Genomic DNA, 22,733 nt, shown 5'->3' with positions numbered 1-22,733 from the left:
CTCTTTACAACCTCTTCTTTGCCAAGGACTGTGTATTTGTTTTAGTTAAAGAAGCTTGTGACTGAAAACAGCTGCAGACTGAGTGGAAAAATAACACCTAAAAATAGCCTCAGCCTGAGAGCACAATGTGCATTGATTTTACTATGAAGAGTACAAGAGCAGGGAGATGGTGACTAGGCTGGTATGTTCTAATACGTCTCACCCTGCCATATTTAGAGTGCATGTAGTAAGCCAGGCAGCCAAGTCAGTCCATGTAGGTATTTGACTGCTTTGGAAGGGTTCCCAGCAGAGCCACTCCAACTACAACAAATTAGTGTGGTATTTTTATAAGCTGACAGTGAGGAAATCACCCCACAATATTACCATGTTCTGCAGAGAACAGAGAATACCTAACTGCTGAATAAGGAAGACAAATTTCTTGCTGATTGTTTCCACTCTAAATATTTTTCTAGAATAAATTATCAGGTAGACAATATAATTTCATTCTGTCTGCTATATGCTGGGATGGGACCTGAAGGAGAATCCAGTTCTAAATGCAGAGCACAGGCCCAGATGCATTAGTTTCTCTTACAGTTTTCCCAACTTCAACAAGCCAAGCCCATGCAACAGCTCAATAGAAACACCTGTTCAGATTTACTACCACAGACAACAGGGGTGCTAACATCTCCATCAGAGACATAATTTTTATGTTATGATGACTATGACTACCCACTTAAGAGGTTGGTGGCAGGATCATATGCTACCCTCTTAAGAGATGGCAGCTATAAAATAAGGACCATTGTCAATGAAGACCCATCCCAGCATGAACCTGCCCACTGCCTGGCCACCACCAGGCCTTAGGCCATGGAAGCAGAAGGTGAGTGTTGAAGAACCATGTTTTTTTCAAGGCTAACCTAAGTAATGAAAGAAGGCACAGTTTTAAAGATGGAAGGGTTGTCGGTTCCTGCACCTGTTGTCAACAAGGGCTATAGTTCTGCCTTCATCCTCTTTTCTCTGTAGGTTTTGAAATATTACTAGCTCATTAACTGAGCAGTGCAAATCTGCTCTGAGAGGCAGAAGAGTGCCCTGTCAGGAGTTTTCAAATTGTTACTATGCCAACTACATGTCTAATATCACCCTAACTCCTAATGGAGGGGACTGCTGTCTGAAGAGTGAGTCAAGAAGATACCAGGCCTAGAGAATGGGCCTGGGTGAAGAAATTCAGTTATGAAAAGCTCAGTATTGTTAAACACCTCTAAAATCATTGTGTTTGTTACATATTTATCTGCAAATTTCAGACAAATAGACATTCAGCCACTTGCAAGATAAGCTCCAGCACCTTGTAGGAGTTTGTGCTATGACCAGATCTTTTTTGTCCTTTTAAACAACTATCTTAAAACTAACTAAACTGCCCCTCACAGTGCATACACAGAAAATTTTTCTCTTTAGAAGATACAGCTCGCTTGGTCTTAATGAAAACAGGAAGCTGAGAGAAGCTCAGCACTTCATCTGTGATTGACAGACTGTCCCTCACCAAAGGGATATTCAGAATAGTCTTTTTGGAGAGGCACCCCGAACTCCTTTCTGCAGTGGGCAGGGGAGACATCTGCCTGAGTTTACAAACATCCAAGCTTGTTTCTGACTTGCTCACAAGGAGACCAGAACAGTTTTCCTGGTGTGCTGCCTTCAGGGGAACCCTGAAGGTAGCATTGCTACCCTTCTCCTGGAAAGTCAGTACAGCAGGGTGAGGTGAATTAATGCCACTGTTGGTCTTGTTCAAGGGCAGCACAGGCAGATGTTGATCTTTTCTGAAGGCAGATATATCCTGGTTTCAGCCTGGTGTCGCCTGAACATGCACCCATCGCTTGACCTTAATTCACTGCACTTTTTTAAGGGAGGGTGGACATCTGAGACTCACACTCAGGAGATGCTGGATCTTGAATTTTGTGTTGCTCAGACTTTTTGCAGATACTCAAAATGTACACGGATGTACAAAACAAGGTTTCACTTCCCTGCTGCATTATTAGCATCCTCACAACCTAACAAAATAAATGTGAATGAAAATGTTAACCAAAACATGGTCCATTTACCTGGAAAGACACAGGTATGTGCTTTCCTGTAAATGTTCAAGGGCTGTCCCCTTTACTGGCACTAGTATTTTCATTTTTTTCTAAGTAAAAAATGCTTGTGTGTGATATGACCCAAGGATCTGAAACAAAGTGACTTGACCTCGCTGACTGATTATAGAGTGAAGGAAATTCATTTCTGTTTAGAATATCTGTAATTAATCCATATAGTAAGAAATTAATTAGTCAGTGTTGGAAAAGTATAAATACTTAATAATTGAGAAATAAGTGCAATCTGGTCATAGATTTCCCAGGAGAAGGAAGATAAAGTGTTTGATGTAAATTATTTGCTCAGCTTTACAATTTTGATAAAACATGTTTTTACTAAGAGCAAAACCAAGTGAAACAGAAATGACTGCATGGTTAATGAGTCAGACATAAATGATACTGTACTTATTGGAATAGCTGATTGTGAGAGATACACCAAAAATGGCAAAATGTGTGCACACAGCAGATAAAATGAAACCATGTGACAACATTTGTACTGTAGGAGAGATAGCTTTAAGCAAAATTGCTAAAGGTAAGTTAAAACTTGTACAATACTATAGATAATACAAGACCTAAGGCTAAAACAAGACAAATGTAAGAGTATTATATGTAGCCAGAAAGTTTTTCTGTGTATGATTTGCATATATGCACATCCCCAGAACTTCCTACAAGGCTTGCAGATTACTTAAATTTAGAAACTATTGCTACAAACTGTTTTCTATGAAAATGTCATGAAGCCATTGGGTTCCTGTGGTCCTTGATAATGAAAGTAAGCGGTGCTTTCGGTTTTTATGAAAGGACCAAGCCCCTGTAAAAAGGTTAATGAATCTAAGAAAAACTTTGACCATGATCTGAGTCTGTGGTGAAACCCAAAGGCATGTGAGTTTCACAGAATGCTAGACTTTATTTGTTAAGAACATTAGATGAACATCCCCAGGGAGGTAGATTTAAAACTAAGTGCTAGGGAAAAAAGGAACAAGGTACAGAGTAGAGACTCATGAAGCAAAGGAGAAATGGTTGTCCAGGCAAGGAGGTGGAAAGAAACAGAGATAAAGGGAGAACTGCCAGCAGCATTAGAGGCAAGTTGGAAAAACTTCATCAGTGCCATCTGAATTCAGTGCCTAAGCAAATGAACAGAAACTTCAAACTATTGAAGTCCTGATTTTTAGCCAATAATGACATTTTAATATGAGAATAAATATATTCCTGTGCATTTATCTGCGATATAATATGAAGTGTTTCTCCCACACTGCACTAGACACCACGCCAACCTGAATATTGAGTAACAAAGTCAATCAAATGTATATACAGCATGAAATCCCATGTTCTGAACTGTACTTTGTCAGTCCTCTAAAGATTGAGCTTCTGGCAGTATTAACTAGGCACCTAAATTTGTAATCTGCCATTGAATTGGTCTGCATACAATGTCTTGAAAATGTCTTTTAGGGGCTTAATAGTCCTGATGCAAAAAGACAAAAAAGATGAAGAAATCCTCCTAAAACAAATCCTACAATCCCAGTATATGAATGCTTTTTTTTTTTATTTTTCACAGGACACAAGTCTGCCCCTTGGGAAACTTATCTTGTGTAGGACTATGGGGAGAGATCAAAGTCCTATACATATCTAGACACATTGTTCGAAATTCATGGTTTCCTATCATCTCGTTTGTCCCACTCTGTAGAACAAGCCCTAGGATGGGCAACTGTCCAGAGGGTGCTCCCCTGCCATGAATACAAAAGCACAGTCTCTAAAAATGCAAAAGGTGATGGCACTGGGATGCTGAAGGAAAGCCCTTCTTTGACAGCACCTACAAAAGCCAATTTTCTCCAATTCATTTCCACAAACTAGTGACTCCAGAAGAAGATCTGCCTTGTGGGCAGAGTTACTCACCAAAGCACCCTGGAAACTGGCTGTTCCCCACGATACTTCCAGGCACACCTGCTCATGGATGCCAGGTCATGCCCTGAACTCAGGGTGTGGACTGTGGTAGGGCTGTGAGACATGACCCCTTGGCTAAGGTCCCTGGCACCGCACTCCATCTGGTGTGCCGGTGGAAAGAACATCAACTTCAGCATCGGATGGAGGGTCCTGTGAACCGAACACCAACTTTGTCAATCTGGTTTGATTAATTAGGAGATGGTCAATTTCTGGTGAAGTACTATGTCAGTGCTTATTGCTCTGACTTAACCAAGACTCAAATTTCCTAGTTTCAGATAAAAAACCCTGCAAAAATATATTTTTTAAAATTTAGATTTAGCTTAATCTCCCAGCAGTCTGTCTCCTCAAATAACTGAATGTACTATGTCTAATACATGCCTCCAAAAATTTTCATGAAGATAAAGAAAATAAGTGGTTTTTCCCATAGTTTCTCTACATAGTGCTTTTAGGTAAATGCTTACATATGCTTTGTATCGGATATAACTAAATAAATTGTATATGTATTTATGTCTGAGTTTAGTGCATCCAGTTCTTTATTCTTCCTCAGTTCCATTTTCATTGACCTTTCATTGAGCTGATTCCTACAGCATTCTTTCAGATTGGATATCTATTTTCTAAAAAAAGGCTGACTCCCTTGCTGTTTTAAATCACAATAAATCTCTAGGTTACCTTTGTGTTTTTTTTAAACTTGCACTTTCTGTAATTTCTCCTCTTTGAATAGTCTTTGCTGTAAGTTTCAGGATTTTTATTTTGTGTCAGAGTTTGTGCAAAAATTTTAGGAAATTTTTAATCAGCTTCTTCAATTTGCAGTCATCAGTCTATTATGACAGTACAACATCTTCCCTAAGAATGACAGATTGAGTCTTAGGGGGATCCCTAACAAAAACCCTTTCTTCCTTCCCTGTAACCTTGCAGTAGCCCTGGATTGGTTTTATCTAGGCAAAGAAAACATGCCACTGAGTCTTAACAAGTCCACACATACTTTTTCAGAATTGCTTATCCTTTAGGTGCAACACAGGTCATTGAAATTCCCCATTGTTGCAATGTGGAACCAGAGATATGTTGAAGCAAATTTCAAGGGCAGAAAGCTCTTTGGTTCGAAGGAATTAATTTAATTTCCACCCTGCTAATTTCAAGTCTTCTCAGAATATCTCATCTTTTCTTTTACTTTTTCTTGATTTGTCTGCTTTCGGTTTGATTCTATTTGGCATATTGAAATCTCAGCTGGCCAACATCTTCTCTGTTATGTTGAGCAACATAACATTGATACTACATCTTTGTTTCTTCGTATATGCAAAGAAATAGGGAATTAAATGTTATTTTTATAAATATCATGCTCCTCAGGTGATCTGCCTGATATTTTCTTGCCTTAATTCACAGAGTTAAATACAAGGAACTTGTAAGAGGAAAAAGAAAAACCACAGCTGAAAATGAAACAAGGGGATTCTCTAGCTATAACAACCAGGTCAGATTTTGAGAGTTGGCTTAACCTAATTCAAAACCATATTGTCCTGACAAAGAGCCTTCCCACATTTCTCTGATCCTGAATGTGTGTTCCTGCCCTTTCCTTTAAGTTAGTCCAGCTGATCACAGAGGTGGACGGTGAGTTAGATTAGCTTTTCACTAAGAGAAGCTGGCACAACTAGGCTAGAATACATGCTTAACTTTTGGCTGACTAGGTAAGGTTAAATGGATTTCTGTTCCAATTAGTTGTCTTGTGCTTTTCTGAACTGTTAAATAACAGCCATATACAAAAAGTGTTGTCATTTCCAGGATGGGTGAAAGGATTAAAATTTGTAAAGTCATCTAGATTTCAGATTTGTTTGGAATTAAATGTACTGTAACAATAAAGTTATTGTTAGACTTCCACTGAGCACTCCCATTTTGCTTCATAGCCTAATAACCACCAGAAAAGACATTTGAAAACTTATTGTATTATTATTTATGATACATACAAAACAGAGAAGAAATGCCACAATAATAATTTAAACATACTCAGTTTTAGCACAGAAAGCAAGATCAAACTAATTAAATCCGTATTATCACTTTCTGTACAAACCACACACTGTTCTAATGTGCTGTAAATTCAAGTTCCATTAAATAAAGACCTGATTGTGCATACATATGTATGTATGCATGAGAGGGGGGATGGAGAGAGAGGAGATGTAAAGAGTCCTTCCATCTTCTGAGACTTGTTGCAGAACTCCTGTTAGCTCCGAGAAGCATTGGGGCAGAGACTTTAATGCCTTTGTGCAGTGTCCGAGTATAAAAACAGGAGAGTAGTAGCACTGCTGTTGTTTCCTAAAAGTGGTCTGGTGAGATGGGGTAGGTGTAAGATAATGAGTGATTTGGCACAGAGCATTCTTCTGTATTCTGCTCTGAGTCTCGGAGATACATATTGGCTCAGCTGATTCCTTTAATAATACAGCTTCCAGGTCTACACATGCTGCTCCTTCTCTGTTCCAGAGCCGGTGATGGTCATGGCTTGAGGCCACAGTCTAATACTATGTCTCCAGGAAGGGTGTTGTTTTTAATGTCAATCCAATGTTGTTTTAAAAGAGAGACAAAGAATTAATGCATTTCCTGGGGTCCCCAGCTTTCCTGGATACTTTCCAAGCTGTTTCAGAAGTCAGTATTTGCTAAAAACTGTCAGTAAGCTTGTGACAACGCTGCAGCATCTCAGATGCAGCAGCTATGGAGCTGGTTGACAGAAATATGCTGAAATATGCCAGCTTGCTGAATTTGAAACATTGCCTTCAAAGGACATCCACTAGTATTTGCCATGATGATAGCCAGCTATCGGTCTTGACCATTTCCTTGTGAGTTTGCCCAACTGTTTGGTTATTGAAAGCTGCTGTGCCCACAGGAATGGACCAGATCTGCCAGACAGATCTGACTTGCATTCAGTTGGATGACTGGGCGACTGGGTCTGAAAAAGCACAATAGGTGGAGGGATGGCTAAAAAAGAGCTAAGGGAATACCCTAAAATATTGTTTCCAAGTATTTGGCCAGAACAGTTTTGCTGGCTTATTGCTCCTGTCACGGTTATTTTCCTTGAATGTTCTTTCAAGATGGTCACTGGCAAAAGTTACTGAAACCTGTACATTTTAAACCAGGCAAAAAGTGAATTTCTAGTAGACAGCTCTGATTCCAAGAGATATTTGCATCCAGTCAGGAAATAGGAGGAATAACGTGTAACTTATTAGACTAATAAATTGGATAACAATGAGTTACTTGCATAACCAAAGTTATCCATCCTCATATCATGCTGCAGGTATTCTAAAATGGGCAATTTTTCAAAAAACATCCCAAGATGTCATCCCTAGATAATTTGGAAACAAAGTTAACACTGAAATGTATTGAATTATGTATTTGCTATAAGCAGCTTTCTCATTTATAGATATATTTCCTTTCCCCAAACTACAATAATAGCGGCAATGCAGAAAAACACTCATTTACATTAGCTGTATACTTGATACATTTCTGCAGTCCAGGGCAGATGACTGTTGAAGGCTGAAAATTCAGTTCTTCATTATTAAAAAATACCAGTCCTTGCTATAGGAGTTAATGATTCAGTGAGAATTATAATTATAGTCAAAGCATAATAGGCATTTTGCGCCCCTTATAATCGCTGCCAAGAAACTATTTATTCAGCTAAAGAATTAAATCTTTGTTTGTAAGCTCTTTCTTGTTCACAATAGAAATAAAAGTGTGTGACTTGGCTCATGAGCAGATACCAGTCTGGCTATTTTACTAAGAGTGAAAAATAGGCCTTCATACAGAAGGACTTGTAATACTTAAAACAATTGTTTATGCATATGCACCTCTATGAAATCCAGTGTTTAACTCCAGTGAAGCTACTGATTGCTGTTTTCCTTAATTGCAGGTGGAAAACTGTGATATGCTATATGTTGGATATTGCATGCATCTCTGGCACAAGCAACTAAAAAATCCACAAAACAAAAAACTTAAAAGCACTCCAGACAGATATGATCAAAATCATTATGGAAATGTTCCCATATGAACTGAGATATAAAAGTTTATAATTTCTCAGAAAAACAGAGGAAGTAGTGGAAGCCAAGAAAATAATAAATGATACAGATGAACTGGGCCTTTTTGCTTGCCCCTTCAACTCTGTAAGAACAGTTCCTGAAACTACCTGATGATCTTTCTCAAGGAGATAAAGAGGAGTGAAAATGACATACCAGGTGCTTCTACATCTCACATGACATTTCACACAGCTGTAATCAACTTACATCATCAGAAGAAATATGCTGACTTGGTATGAAGAGTCCACTGCTGGTAAATTTAGCATGCAAAGTCTTTTAGTTTTAAGAATGCTAGGCAGTTTTGTGTAGAGTCTATTGGCTGAAAAAAGCAAATCCTTCAAAAGGACATCACAAAGTAAGTTTTTTTAAACCCAAATCATTATTAAGACATTCAGTTTTGTTGTCAGTTGGTATCATGAAAACCATATCTCCGTGAAAGGAAAAGACATCAATGAAGATAACAAGAACATACAAGATGACCATACCAAGGGCCTTGGTAAGGCAGAGGACACCTTAGCGGTTGTTCCTTTTCACAATATCTACTAGTAGCTATACTTTTCTAATTAGGTGAGATATCCTGGTTTAACTCAGATGGCTCTACATTTAGAGCAATCCAGTCCTCAAATTCATTCTTCACATTGAGGTAAGAGGCCAGGGCATAAAAGATACCTCATATGATCAAATCTTTCTATGATAATTTTATTTGATCAGGTACATAGGCATAAATGTAACTCAGTTTAGGTCTATCTATACAGTTATGCTTAACAGGGAAAACTTTTATATTAGGGATCCACAGTTACAGAGCCTTGGCCAGCTGCTAAAAGAGAACAGTAATTTGCTGAGAAGCCTATACCTTTCCTAAATCATGTGCCTTCACTTGTGTCTTGTATCATATGTGCTTTGTAGGGAGGTAACTTATTTTAAGGTAACTTATTTTAAAATATCCATGCCAAGTGTTTGCGTGAGTGAATGGGAATGTGCATTGTACATCCAGGCAAGAACAAAATGTTGTAAGAAAGGCTGATTTAAAGTTATTTCTTATCCCAGTAAAATGAGGGATACTATAAGTCTGCTTTTTATTTCAAGATGTCCTGCTGTTTGGGTCAGATCCTACATTGTGTCAGTAAGAATTTTGCCGTTAACTTCGAGAAGATCAAGATTGGGGCAGCCACAGTAGTTTTAATAAATGTAAATCTCATTAGAAATACCCTCTTTTATAACAAGTGCCAAGCTGTGCAAAGCTCCAGGCTACATTACCTTACAGCATTGACTGAAATGGCAGAAGAGGTTACCATCCCCACTAATGAATTTTTTTTATTACTCTTTGCAAAGAGTGTGTTACCAAAAGCCTAGTAAGAAGCAAATTAATCCTTTAATTGAAATGCACTAGTAAGGCTTAAATCATATTTAAAGAATTATTTTCTGGTCAGCACTGTTACTTCCTAAATCAGTCTAGGAAATGCCAGATCTTTTTTCTCTTATTCTTGTCAATCATTGTGTTTTGAGAAAAGAGCTGCTAACACTTTTGGAGGGTGTCTGCTTACCTGTTACAGACAATGCCATAGACATCAGAAATGAAATCTTCCTCACACTATCAACTCTGTGATTATCAACCCACTAGCTAGGTATATGGCAACAAAAGAGAAGTGTACAGGGATTCTTGGGTGCTAAGGACCATCCCAGTGGTCTTTAACTTCACCTTCCCTTGGGCTGTTACTGAGAAATTAAGCTGCTTTACTTTTACTTTTCCTGCTGACCCTAAGAGATGTGTATCTATAAAAGCAAATGCTAGGATCATAATAAGCACAGTAAGCTGTCTTGAGCATAGTAAACTGTGTGAGCTATGAGCTGGAGACTACTGGCTTGTTCAGTTTTAGGCCTGCCTTGTAAGATGTTGTGGGGTCAAAATGATCACCAGTATAAATGGCTTTCCAGACTGATGGTGCCCATTCCTGATCAAGTGTATAGCTGGTGGGAAGGTCATTGTGTGCAAACTTTTTCTTGCAGAAAAAATGGTGAGTACTGAGCCAGAGGAGCATGGCTTTCTACCAGCCTTCCAATAGACATGTCCTGGGAAATTCAAGTCTGCCCAGTTCCGTTAGAAAGAATGGGTGGCCAGCTGAGAGATAGATTTTTGCTAGAGAGATACAATAAAGAGGGGTTTTATAGTCAAATGAGAAAGTTAATATGATACTTTCATTTTTAACAAAAAGACAAGTGAATCAATGCAGGTTAATCAAGAATGAGCCTCATTTTTTCCCCAAATGTGAAATTAATTTGTATTGGAATTTTTAAGATTTTAATTTCATTTATTTTCTTTTTCTGAATTTCTGCATTTTCTGGTAATAGAAACAAATACGGATGCAAAGTTCCTAAATTATTTACAGTCTGGTTAAAATAAACCAGTATCTATTTTCATTTACCTTCTCCTATGAAAACATTTTGAGTCAACCAAGTCTGTGAAATCTCTAATCTGTTTTCTAAAGAAAATAACATTAATTCAGCTGACTCGCTTCAAGCTAGCACTCATGCATGCAAGAGCAGGAAATGCTCTAGTATGTTACAAAAATATACTAAACATATGACTAAAAGAAACAATCATTACTTAAGTAATTGGTTCAGCCATGACAGGTTCTCAAGTTTTTTCCACACTCTTATTACATACAACAGAGTACTTCTCTTGTGCAGACTTGAACAATAATCAGATACAGCTCATCAGTGAAATCACAGGCAGCCCCTAGAACCATAAGACAGTAACAGAAGCAGACTAAATCCATGGCAAAATATTTTCTCCTCTTTTAGTTCCATTAAAAAATATATATAAAAAATAGATTGTATGTCTCCAGAAAGGATGGACCTGATTCAAACATCAGATAAAAAAACTTTCTGTTTTGGGAAGGTTTGGATATTATATTTGCATTCAGTTGTCCCTTTTTTCTGCCATGACCCCAGATGGTCTTCTTGACCTAAGGACTGCTACTGCCACACAGAAATGCGTCCAGAGAAGATCAGAACAGGATCTGCTCCTCGAGTCTGGGCTGAGCCCACAACACCACTTTTGTGGAGGGTGACTAGATCCGAATGCCAGACTTGTACCCGCCATTTCAAATACTGTGACATGCCAAGAAAGTCACACAGGATGGTGTAATTAAAGCCTGATTCTACTCAACTGTAGAGCAGGTTTCCATGAGCACAACCCATGCTCAGCTGACCACAGAAGAGTAATGGCAGTGAAGGGAACACCTGGATGGTCTACAGCTTCCATCCTGGTTCCTGGGTGTGCTTTGCATCATGAAGAGCCATGCTAGGGTGAGATCTGCTGTTCCTTAGCCAGATCAGGGTTTGGGAATGGCCAACATCCTGGAGGGGAATTCCTGGGGACCTCTCCTGTGCATACACCCATATGAGCACTCAGTGTCACACTGTTGAGAAGGAAAAAGACACCAATGAAGTAAGGCAATTAACTGTCATTCAGACAAAGAATCATTTCAGAAGCAAATGAGCACTGGGCATGAAAGGGCAGTAAAACTCTAGCTGTGGCACCTACACAGCATCTACTAAAAAGAGTGCAGGCAGTAACATCTGTTTTTCAGGAAAGTTCTGTTTTTCAGGTGATTTCCAAGATTGTTATCAGCCCTGTTTGAAAAATAAGACTGCAAAATCCACAATAATTCTTCAGGTAAAAGAATGATGCTCTCTGATTTTGACACTGCTACTCTAAGTGGGCTTTGTTTGTCTCTACCTGCTAACAGTACCAGAGAATGAAACAAAAGAGACCTTGGGTTTGTAAATGTAGAAATCTGAAACAGGAGTGAAAGTATGATGAATTGCCAAAATCTGGAGAAGAAGATACTGAGATGAATAGAGATATTTCAGCAAAAGCCAATACTAGGAGTCATTAGCCCAATCAAATTATGCAATAGTTTTCTCTACGTGGGATCCGCAAAAGACTAAATTTAATTCCATCTCAGCAGAGGCAGCCAATCTAATCTTGACAAATTCTACACATGATGACATCATGAGTCATAAATACTGAGGAAAAGAGGAACAAGAGGCAATAAAATGGTCGCGAGGATTAAACAGATCATGAAAAATAACAGAATAATTTTAAGTGGAAGATATAAGTCCTGCCCAATCATCCTTTAGTATTATCTACTAGCACATTTCTTTATATCTCGCCCTGTAGAGTGAACACTAAGAAAGTGGAATCAGACAAGATTATGGACTTTCATTTAGCAGAGACATTTTAGTGAATATGAGCATGTACTTTGTTCTGAACAAAAGATCCCTGTGCTTGAGATGAATATGTGCTTAGGAGATGGGAAACCTAAATTGCCCTTCATGGAATTCCTGTATCATCTTGCAGAGATGCTGTAGAAAGGGAGAAGACCAGGGGGTTAAGTCCTCTAAGCCAGGATATCTCAGGAAGGTTAACAAGCAGTCAGAGGCATCTGTAGAGAGTACTGAGACTTCGGTGAGCATCACCGTTCCTCTCAGTGCCCTCCTAGCACACTGGCTCTGCTTGTTACCCATTGCCCATAGATTCTCCAAGGCCAACAGAGAAAGCCAGGTTGTTCACAAGACAGACAGAGGATCCCAGACATGAATGCACAGTCATTTACATTTTATTTCTACCTTCATTCTGCTCTGAGGAATAAGGGCTTTCTTTCACTCCTCATCCCTCGGTTCATCCCTGAATCCTCACGGATTGTCCTGGAAGGACAGACTGCCCCTTCCACATAGACACAGGGAGAATTTAACAGAGAGGAAAGGTTATGAAAAACCAAGAGGCTGCCAGAGCCAGGCAAACACTTACTTAATTCCCCTATTTCCCAGACAAATATATGAGCTCCACAGAATATTCAGAACATACAGTGTTTTGACCAGTGTCCCTGTACCATCATTATGGTGTTTATTTCTGCTCATTCTGAATCTGAATGCAAAATGTTCACAAATAAAGGCACATATAGAAGTGTTTTGACGTAACTGTGCTTTACTAAATGAAAATTGCATTGACAATTCTTATGACTGTTTAATACATAGAACATTGTAGAGAATCTGGAGGCTCCAGGATATTTTGTGGGTAATTGTTTTGTATGTTATGACATGTTTTTATAAATGGGTTATATCCTGTCCTTTCCAGAAATTCTAATTTGTAAATGAAAATATGCAAACTATATATGATAACTTTTCTTACTTTAGCAACTTGTGCAGAGAAGTAACTTAGCCTCTAAACATGACAAGTTTATTTGTTCATTTATTTATTTTTAAATTCTAATTAGAGAAAGGAAAAGGGTGGCAAGAGTCTTTAGTGATTCACATTTTAACAGCCACATTATAATTTATTAATTCCCAACTTATAAAATTTTCACAACCTCTTTCCACAGGAGTCCAAGAGCGACTCAAATTTATTTATTGTTTCTACGTAGGGTGTCATTAAATATTTGTTATCTCCTAAAGTTTGTTGGGAAACGGGATTATTTTCCACATCAAATCACACCAATGCTAATGGGAAAAGCATTAGATGTTGACCCAGCAAATTAAACCTTAAAATATGAGGCTCATTGTTATTATTACATACAGAAACATTTTCTGTGCCTCTTATTAAAACCATCTTAATCAAACTCATTGTATTTTAGCCATGTTTTAAAATAATTAAGCCAGAATATAAAACACGTGAATATATAAAGGGAACAAGTTCCACTTGAATATGTTCAATTTAACTTTTTTAAGGAATTTTCCAATTGGTCTCCTTTGACATTTAAACTGATCACCTACTAAGAAAAAAAAAATACACTGAGAGATGTTTGTGCTTTTCTTAAAGCTTCCTAAGATACTGCTTCTATTATATTTTCCAACAAAACCAGAAAAGCAATTCTGCATATATGAAGCTCATCTAAAGAATATTTCTGCAAATTCTCATTTCCAACTCTTCATATTTTCTTATCATTGTTTCAGTAAGAAGGACGAAAGTATCTTATGATGGGGTTCAATATCCTCTCCCTCCGGTGGTTACTCTTACCTCGAGAATTACTGAGGAAACTCTCCTTCTCCTCTGATTCATTTATGGATGTGCACTCCACAGTTTGCCACAGTGGACACTGCCCTAATTCACAGAATTCTCACTGGGACCAGGCCATTTTTAATATACTGAAACTAGAAGCAGGATTCCTGTCTGCAAAGTCCACTTGCTAGGTGGACTTCCTGTGTTCTTCCTTTATCAACAGTGGAAATAGACTCAATATAGAAACTAGAGTTTAGTGGACGATTAGCATAGGTATTTACCTTAGGATGAGAGGGATCATGCCCTGGGTTCTACTGATTAGCTCTGAGCTGGTTTTAAAGAGAGTCTGAGGTCTGGCTCCAGTTGTTTGTCTTTGCAGATGTCACAGGTCACCTGTGAAATCAGAACACACGTTTCATGTTGCTACAGTTTTGTGTATCTGGTGAGTAGTGAGGGGTTGAGAGCTTTATCTCCTCTGCCTTTCTGATAAAAAAATAAATTAATTAATGACAACTAAAATGTTTTGCACCACATAAGAATCTTAGTAATTTTGTCTTAGAAACCACAGAACAAATGAGTACAGCAGATCCAACTGGTTACTCATCCTACTCCCATTGGAAACATAGAGCTTCCCCCACATACCAGTTCCTGATCAAAGGATGTAAATGATTGGCCCTTTATGTTTACTCACATTTAAAGAACACAAAGCCAAGAGATTGCTTTCTGTGCCTTATGGTGCACCTCTGCATGTGAGGAATTGGACCGCAGGCTAAGGAACATCACCACGCTTCCTGATACTCAGCACACACTGCAGCTGGCAAATTCACTATCCAAGGTGCATCTGGCCTCTTTTCACTAGAGTAACAACACACACTTGGCAATGGACTCTGCCTTCACTGTTTCGGACACGGCACGGGTCAGCACTGCTCTGCTCTCCCTGGTGTTGAAATGTCTCTTCATTTGCTCGTTCATTCACAGTTCTACAGGTGCAAAGACATCTCAGTTCCAAATCAGGGCATGAACCATTTGCACTCTAACACTGCTGAACATTTATTTGTTGCATTGAAGTGGCACTCCCATTCCTTTCTTACCAAATGCTTCATAGACTTGCTAAATTTTCCTAAATTAGTATCTCTTCTTAAAAATGTAACATAGCTGTGCATTAACACTGCTGCTTGAAACTGATGGTTTTGCAAGCCAGACTCTTAACTGTGACAAGGTGGAGAATTTGTTATGAATTTTGCAATAGGCTCCAAATTGAGCTCGCAGTTCAAGGCTTGGTTCAGCAGTTCCTGATCAGGAGGCCTGTGTGGGGCAATGGGAGTCCTGCTTTCCTGATGCTTGAACTCCCTGCCTAGTTTTCAAGGAAAGGCAGTGCTCACCATGTTTTTGGAGCTTTTTTAAGTCAGCAAGAACTAGTAAGTTCTTCTGTAATTTTCTGTTAAGTAATTGTCTTTGTTACATTCAGAAACTCTACACAAAGGCTCTATGCACCCACATGTATGTATTTTCCACTAACAAGTGCCTAACTCTTGAAGAATTAGGTGGAAATGGAATGTTAATCTTTACAGTGGAAATACCGATACAAGAAAAGACAGAAGAATCAGCACTGAACCTAGGCTAAGGAGTCAAACCACAAGGTCTCAAAAGCAGGTGTTAGGGAGTGAGTAGAGGAAACAAAGAGGGGCATTTGCCCGGACTCTGTCCATGCTCTATAAAAATTCAAGTGAAAGATCCAATGTCTGGATCCTTGCACAGCAGGCTGGTAGGCATCCAGGAGGTAAAGCTAGGCCAGATTCTGTTACATGGGCATATTTTCACACTGTACTCATAACTGGTAGCTTTATAGTCCTCTGACCTTGGTGGTAAAAGCTCCAGGAAAACCCTCTGGAATTGAGCCATGTACATTTGCTGTAGTCACAGGAGTAACTTCTGGCCTGAACACTTACAGCTGAGGCACTGCATGATTCTCCAAGCAGAGGAGCAAAGTATATCCTACTCTTACCTGAAGACCTGAGATATATTTTAAAATTGCATGCTGATTTTGAGAAAATGCGTCCAGAGAGGGTGTGTAATCTCTGTCTTTGGAGGTTTTCAGAACTTGACTGGATGAAGCCCTGAGCAACCTGCTGTAACTCTGAAGCTAGTCCTGGTCTGAGCAGAAGGTTGGACTAGAAACCTCCAAAGGTTCCTTCTAATGTAAATTTTTCTATGATTTTATGACCCTATAGCTCTCTTATTTTGGGGACTAAGGTTCTTTGTTGTACTAGACATTTTCCATTAAAGCCATTTCAACTCATAAACTCTCATGTAATGAGATATGCTACATGTGCCACATTGCTGAGACCAGAAGTCCTAGTCTTGGTGCATGCATGGAAGAACTACTTATCAGCATTTAACTAAGACATTGAAAAGTACATGAATACCTGCTTTGCAAATAGCACTCGCCATAGTGATGGCAAGAATTTGACAAGCTCTCACAGTGCAACACCCAGATAGCCTGGATCTTAAGAAATGTTTCCCAGAAAGGAACCTTTTACCAAGAACTGGTTTGAGCTGTTGTGGTGTCGGTGACCAGGCAGGCCTGCCAAGGCATGCTTCACTTGGTGACACAGACTCCATGTGGGTCATATGTCCCGCTGGCTCGTGCCACTGCCCTGGCCATGGTCCCTCCTTCTGTCTGTCACTCGACAGCCCTTGGGCAGCCAGCACAGAGTGTACAGGAGGGACACGCAGAGGTTTTAAAAAAAATCTTTCATAAAAATAACTCAGGAGACTCCTCACACCAAAGCTGGAAATAGCAGAGAAAACACCTCCCATGCTGGTTCAGAGGGGCCTGCGCAGCAGGGAGGAACCTCTCCTTGCTAAAGCTCCCAGTTGTCAGTTTGCATTTCGACTACGTTACTGCAGACTCCCTGAAGCTGTAACTGTTCTCTCAGAGGCACTGTACGTTTACTAGCGATATAACAAGGTGATCCAATCAGCCATTTAATGCTCGCAGTGAGCAGCGTAGGAAAAAAGCATCACCATGTGCTTAATACCGAAGATAAGCTGTTGAGGTGGAAGGAAACGGTTAGATGTTGTGTCACAGTCAGACAAAAAGAAAAGCCTGATGGATAGTCCTGGGAAGGAGGAAAGGGCAGGATGAGATCATGGGGAAAGATTAATATGAAAGGAGATGCAGAGTCCTCAACAATTTGTATTAGTGCATTTATGGAGAAACAGCAGTATCTGCTGAAATTCAGAACCTGCTCTAAATAGGACACAGGTGTCATCTTTGAATGTGCTGTATACAGGCTTTCCAGCTCAACCTCGTGGTGCCCAGGAGAAACACTATAATTTTTTTATATCTTACATGAGAGGAGATGGGGGCAGGAGGGAGGGGGAAATGTTGAGGAATCAGGGCAGGAGGAGTAAAAAAATTTGTGTATGGTGTACAAGGAATAAGAATGTGGTTAAGAGGGTTTTTTTCTTCCTTTTAATCCCATAACAGATTAGGGAGAATATTACTGGTTAAGGATTTTACCAGAGGAACTAAAGAATGAATTCCTAAGCCCAATTTTTTTTCCTGTAGTTTCAGAAAATGTATCAAAGTGCCAGGGTATCTGATTATTCAGCCCCTGCTTTGGCATCGTACAACACTAACGAGTGCCACACAACATGTATTGAAGATTCAGAGAGAAAAAGCTGTTGGGGTTTGATAGTGGTTTGGATCTCAGAGAAATCTAAAAATACCAAATACAGCCAGCACATGTGCAGTGGCTTAGCAAGCTGAACATCTGGGAGTATTCTCAAATGCTCCCCTTTTGTCTTTCTTGTTATGCTACCAGAGAGCAGCAAAGTGCAAATGAAAACTTAGCAGGTTTTTGTAGTGCTTTTAAGTTCAGATACAAAGACATTAAAAACAATAATGGGGAACATTAATACATGCCAGTTTACAACCCCCATTTATCCTAGTCTTAGAAGACACTTCTTGTGCTGTGCTGCATCTCTCTCTAGTTTTCTGGATGAACTATTATGCTCACTGTGGAAGTATATGCACAATTAGCATGTGTATATTGACATTTCCCTTATGGTGTGATTTAACTGAGAATTGTGGAATGCTTTGCAAACTCAAAATGAGCTTCATATAATGAGGTAGAAATAGTAATCATGTCACCCACCATTCAAAGACATCACTTTTGTTGACACAGTACTTGCTTTTGATACAGTGATGGCAATGCAAGAAGCTTCCCTGTAACTCAAAAGCAGCAAAATAAAGATCCAGGTCCAAAATAAAGAAAGCAGTTCTGCTATTCTATAGAAGTTTTGCTATAGACTTCAGTGAGATGAGGATTTCACTCAGTCGTTTGATTTTTGCTCATTTATATTACACAATCTCCTTTAATAAGACTAAGGGAGTAACTACAACTATGTCTCTGGGTCTCATTCGTGCTTAACACCTAGGGGTCAAAGAGTATAACATCTTCATAAGGCTATTTTCAAGTCTTAGACAAATAGGACAGTTCTGGAATCTTCTGGATCAAACAGTAACTTTCCCAGACATAAACATATTAAAAGCTTTTATCAGTTAGAAAGGAATAGAATTTTACCAGTACTCTACAGCAACAACAGACAAAGGGTGTGAAATGACAGCAGCCAAGGCCACAGTCTGATTTAGGGGGCTTGGAGGTCATCCAAAATAAAAGGGACAAAACCCTTTTGTTTTGTTATTTTTTTAATGCATCTTTCAAACTGTTCAGCCACATGACTGACATTTTAAAAAAATATGTCAATATAGGCTCTATGGTAAACAATGTAATTTAAAAAAGAAAAACAGGGATGCTTTTAGCTAATTGAGTAGATCTTTTCTTTGGACTGTGGTTTTCTTCACATTCTCAGGTGGGCAGTCAGCACTATCTCCTGAAAAAGAAACACTTATAGAAATAATACTCAGAAGATACAAATCAGCACAACACCCCCAAGTTCACACTGTGTTGGGCTATAAGTAAACACAGAGCTATGGAGGAGGCCAGCCAAAGAACTTCTGAATAGTCTCTGCTATATACTTGTTTCAACAAAGAAATTACTTCAAATTTCAGAGGCATGAAGACAAGGTAAGAGCATGAAAGAGGATACTGTTTATCAAGGGCTTTGGCTTCTATATGGCTGAAAGGTATTGTAAGAAATGCCATCATCTTGTAAGGTGAACACAAACCATATTGGACAAAACCATATCAGTGAATACTGACCATATGAACTGACTTGACAAGACCTTTGCGGACTTACAGAGAAATCCCTGAGTTACAGAGAAATCATTTACTAAAGGTGTAACTTAAAAGATCTATTAATTCCACACCAACATCTTCCAAATGTTTACAGACTGTCATTCTGTGATCACTATGCCCAGGACAGTCTCCAACTGTCACATGACCCACAAGTCCTTCTCTCTTCACAAACAACAGGGTGCCTTCCCTAGTTGTCTCCCTCACCAGCTGTGTCAGGAAGTTATCTTCCACACACTCCAGAAACCTCCTGGACTCTTTCCTCTCCACTGTATTGTATTTGCAGTAGACATGTGGTGAGTTGAAGTCCCTCACAAGAAAAAGGGCTAGTGATTGTGAGGCTTCTCCCAGCTGCTTACAGAATATTTTGTCTGCCACTTCATCCTGGTTGGGTGATCTATAACAGACTCCCACCATGATATCTGCTTTGTTTTCCTTCCCCCTGACTCTTCCCCATAAACACTCAAGCCTATCGTCACCATCAGTAAGCTGTAGACGATCAAAACTCTTCCTAAGATACAGGGCTACCCGGCTGCTTCTCCTTCCTTGTCTATCCTGTCTGAAGAGTTTATAGCCATCCTTTGCAGCACTCCAGTGGTGCTAGTCATCCCACCATGTTTCCATGATGGCAACTATATCACAGTTTTCCTGCTGCACAATGGCTTCCAGGTCCTCCTGTTTGTTGCCCATACTGTGTGCATTGGTGTAGATGCACTTCAGTTGGGCTATTGATCCCGCCACCTTTTTTGGGGCAGAAGCCTTAATTCCTACATAACCATTCTCAGGCACTTCTCTGGTTTCGAACACACCAATAGCACTTGTGTCTTTGCTGCCATGTTGATTTCCATCCCTTACCTCCACTGAGATGGCAGACTGAAGGTCATCCCTAGCATACCATCCCACAAAGATTGGCGTGCCACCTCCTGGCTTATCTCTAGCAAGTCTGATTTTATCCCTTTCCCCTTCAAATCAAATGTGTTGATTAGAACATGGTAACTCACAAAGACAATGTTTCTTGAAGCTCAAATATTTTATAATATTAGTTAAGGATCTTGCAAAGGCTGAGCTAAGGAGGCAGGTGCCCTGTGCAGTTGTGTAGGATAGTACACCCAGCCCCACAGCATGGGAGACTGCTGGTTGAACACATTACCTGGTTCAGTGGGGCTTCTCTGAAGACCTGTATCAATCTTTATAACTATTTTAATAATCTAAATCTAGCTGGGATGGACTTTCCAATGATATTTGCCACCGATTTATTTAAGAATTTTAATTAGGTAGTCATCAAAGAGTAACTGCTTAGAAAATCACTAATTGTTTCTGTATGTTCATCCTTAACATGGTGCCCATAAGCACCATTTACAGCAGTCATTGTGGGCCACAGCCATCAGCAGCTATCAAACTCAGACTCTGTGAATCAAAACCAGTGAATTCGTCCCACCACCAAAAATGAGGAGGCTCTGCAAAGCTCTTAGGACCAGTCACAAAGCATATATGGGGTACTGCATCCTCACACACAGAATGATGGTCAGGGAGTTAGAGTTTTGTTTTCTCAGTCCCCTTTCTCTAAAATCAAAATAGAAATAGACAAATAACCTTTTCATTTCTTACCCCTCTGCTCCCAGTAAAGACACCAAAGTGAGATCAATGTAAAACTAAGCAATAAATGAAATGGAGTATTTTGGGGGGATCAGGTGTTCCACATCCAGATCATCTTTAAAGCCTCAATAGGGAGAGTTACAGGCAGGCCACAAAAGCTGAAGAATGGCCAGATCACAGGATTTGTAATTAGAGTGAGTACATGGTGCTTCCTCGCTGGGGAAAAAAAAAAAAAAGAAAGATGAGCAGCTGTCTCAGCAATATTAGAGTCAGTGAGGACTCCCAATGAAATCAGATACTCGTCTGCAGAGAAAGTGAGTACCGTACATCCATCAGGTGGGCATGTGTCACAGCTAGTTGAAGAGAAATGGCTTCTAGAAAGTTAAGCTTCCTCTGAAACCTCAGCACATCTATTAATAAGGGAGAATGAAAAGAAGGCTAGAAAATAAACTAGAAATACAAGCAGTAGTCACCTGAGGCTGCACATGATTAACTTCACTAAAGCACATTACATGCCTCTACAAGGAGAAAAATTCAAAGAAATACTTTATTGCATTAGATAATGGTAAAAATAAACCAGTGTGGCTTACATACCCATGTGTAACAATTTCAAGACTCAGACAATTATTTGGGACCTGATTCTGGTTTTACACCAGTTCTATATTGGTATAACTGCATTTATATTGGGATAAGTTTCAATGGAGTAATTGCACACATCCATCAATTTAAACAGACAAAGATGCTCCCAAGCTTTTGTCTAAGCTCTGAAAAAATACTAGGGCTTGTCTGAAGAACTGTGTTCCAAATTTTATCCTGCAACATGCAAACATTATTTTACTGTTGCAATGCAATGTCTTCAAGACAGTCAGTAAAGGAGACTGGGAGCCAGAATAATAAGCAACACAGTTTTCAATAGATGCTGACCTGGGAGGTCTCAGAGGTGGGGAAATTAACACAACTGGGTCTTTTGTCTCTCTGCTCTGCTGCTAGCACTATGTCTCATATCTATTCTGCACAGCAGAACAGCATCGCTCTCACTGCAGGACCCCATCTGCCAGATGTAACTGGTCACTGTCATATCGGTAGCTATCCCTTGGAGACAGTACAAACAACATGTACCTTCCTCTGGCACATCCCAGCTGAGACCTGCTGTTATCACTGCTTGGCGAGCACTACAACAGTGAGAGGCACAAAGCTCCCTTCTTGCCTCATACGCTTTTTCTCTTCATGTTTACTGAAGTCTCATCACCATTTCGAGATATGACTCGGAGGTCTCCTTTGCTGTCACCTAAGTGGGTCCCATAAGGTGCCGACAACAGCATCCACCTTGTGGAGTCACAGAGCGGGCACGAGGGGCAGATGTGTTAAGAGGTACTCGGGATCAATGTGCTGGGTTTCCTCTGAAGCCAAGCAAAGGGGCCAGCACTGAGCAGCAAAGATGGAAACATCAACCCTCTTTTTTTTTTAACCACAGAGAACTTTTATTGTGTCTGTGTTTCCATAATGTTTCTAAACAATGTTATGACCTGAAAGTGAAACAGAATTAAGTTGAATCTAATTTAAAGTGCTTTAAAAACAGGTAATTGGCAAAGCAGACTAACAAAATTATGTGCCTGCAGGACGAGGTGCTTTTATTTCTCCTCAGCGGAGAAACAGACTTCCATGCAGTACCGTGCCTCTTTCTTCCTCTTGCAGGCAGGAGAACAAGAGAAGTAATAGCATCAGGCAAATATTATTCTTCCTTTGCCTTGGAACAGGCACTGCTTCCCAGGCAAGTGAAATTGGTACG

The 22,733-nt window shown here is 39.6% G+C and overlaps 1 long non-coding RNA gene across 1 annotated transcript in view; it reads right to left on the bottom strand.

Moving 5' to 3' along the window:
• The window catches only part of LOC141946637 (uncharacterized), a 72,699-nt gene that overhangs the window by 38,146 nt on the left and 11,820 nt on the right, over positions 1-22,733 (bottom strand). Inside the window, exon 3 of the long non-coding RNA XR_012629895.1 lies at positions 14,366-14,477. This is a non-coding gene — a long non-coding RNA (uncharacterized LOC141946637). The remainder of the gene's footprint in view (positions 1-14,365; positions 14,478-22,733) is intronic.

This window comes from Strix uralensis, chromosome 1, assembly GCF_047716275.1.
Source record: "Strix uralensis isolate ZFMK-TIS-50842 chromosome 1, bStrUra1, whole genome shotgun sequence".
Classification (NCBI taxonomy): Eukaryota; Metazoa; Chordata; class Aves; order Strigiformes; family Strigidae; genus Strix; species Strix uralensis.
This window is presented reverse-complemented; position numbering and strand designations above follow the sequence as displayed.